Source organism: Octopus bimaculoides, chromosome 6 (genome assembly GCF_001194135.2).
Source record: "Octopus bimaculoides isolate UCB-OBI-ISO-001 chromosome 6, ASM119413v2, whole genome shotgun sequence".
NCBI classification, from domain to species: Eukaryota; Metazoa; Mollusca; class Cephalopoda; order Octopoda; family Octopodidae; genus Octopus; species Octopus bimaculoides.
The window spans coordinates 112,068,532-112,070,814 of NC_068986.1; positions in this window are offsets into that span (position 1 = coordinate 112,068,532).

Here is a 2,283-nt window from a genome sequence, read left to right on the forward strand (position 1 = left end):
ATATATACATATATATATATGTATGTATATGTATATATGTATGTATATATATGTATATATATATGATGATGATGAAATGCCGAAAAACAAAATAAATCAATTCTCAAACGTCAGGTAACTTTGTATGTTTCAGTGATTTTTTTAGAAGCTTCATCGGACAAGAATTCGCTGTTATTGGTAAAATGTCAAGAATTTTTTCTTACCATCACATCACAAGACCAGTTAAATCATTGAAAACACGGTACATTGCTCAAAGCCAAAAAACATAATCTTTGTATTACAAATTCATATTTTTATATTACTTAATTTCGTCTGAACAAATTCTTTTGATTTTAATATTTCAAATTATAATCTGGCTCTAAGTGCGACAGAAACATTAGTGAGTCACACCAAATATAGAGCAACGTCTGGCGTCATTTCTTTATAAGATCACAGCCTTCTTATTTCGCACTTTTAAGAAATTTCTAGAGGTTTTATGAATAAGCATAAATATGTACCAGTAATATGTTGTGTTATTTTCAATATAACATTTTGCATTCAATACGATAAATATTGTTGTGCGTCATTTTACAATCTATGTTCCATTCCTCATTGAACGGCCACACATTTACAGTATAGCTTTCTTGAATTGTGTGACTCCTGATTTTGTTATTTGTGCCAAGCGTTCTCGTTGATAATGTTGTGCTGGTTGTTGTGGCTGTTGTTCTCATTCTTGCCGATGCTGTTGTGGCTGTTCTCAATGAAACCCATGTGGACATAAGATTTCTTGAGGTGATCTATCTCTTTGTTCAAGAAAAAAGCAACAGGAAGTTTACCACATATTGCATCTTTTATTTTAGAATACGGTAGGATTTAGAAAATATGGTTTTTACTGTTATTTCTTGAGCATTGATTAATGGCAAACATTTCTTATTGATTTCATTAATTAAAGATATGCTACTGACAGGAAGATAATAGTAGCAATGTCTTTGTATTTGTGACGATAAATACCGTGTGAACCAAGAGCAGATACTGGTTGAAACAGTTATGTATGTCGAAGCATTCAACATGGATGTAGTGTTTTCACTGAAATGTGTGTAGACTTTCATAAGGCAATTTTCATCTTCATGTGTAAAAAAAAAAAAAAAAAAAAAAAATAGAGCTTTAAGATTCAGTTGCTACACCGACTCGTCATAGACACTGTTTATAGACATGAATATATACCGCGAAAATATATATCATACATTCAAAGGTTTTAATATGTTCCCTATAATGTATGCTGCAGAAACGCAGAGTCGTATACTACATACGCACACGTTCACGCGCGCACATGTTCACACATGCATACATGCTATTCTCATAATATACACATATAGTCAGCCATATACCAGGAATTGTTTGATATAATAATCGTTTCCACAAGAGGTACAAGGCCTGAATATTTTGTCAAGCGGTTAGTCGACTTTATCGAACCTAATGCATAATTGGTACTTATTTGACAGGCAAGAAAACGATGAAATGCAAAGACGACCTCGGTGGAACTTGAACACAAACTGTGAAGCCGGAAGAAATGCCTTCAAGCAAATTGTTCGGCGTCCAAGCCAGCCAGCCAGCCAGCTAGCTAGACAACACCTTTTATTAGTATGTGCGGGTGTGCGTGTGCGTGTTAAATGCTTGATGTGGAATACGGTGTGACGTTGGTGACTTCACCAGTGTGTGTGTAACCTACTGACAACACACCGTAATATCACCAGTATGTAACTTGGAGCGAAATGTAAAGCATAGAATCTTTAATACATATTACGTCACCTGATGATTCTCTCTAGACTGCACGATGAAATTAATTTCATTACATCGTTCCCCAACAACTAGGGAGAAGTGCAGAACACAGCCGAGAAAATTGTTGTGCTAAATAAAGCTTCCAGTTACACTTTGTCTCCTCATCAATCATTAAAAATATACACAACGGGCAATTAGGAATTCCTTACCTATATCCAACGATGAAAGCACAGTGCCGCGTATGACACCTGCTACCCTTAAATAGTGAACGTGCTCTTCAGACACACTACATGAGAATTACCCGAAACAAGATTTGGATGCAGCACTATAGTGTCTCCTTTCTAGACCTTAATCTCAATTTTGAATTTAACTATATATATACAACATATGTATATATATATATATATATATATATATATATATACACATATATTTATGCGTGTGTATGTGTGGGCATTTATATGTGTGCTTGTATATATATATGGTTTTATGGTGAGCTTGCAGAGGGGAAACGTTATCGGCATA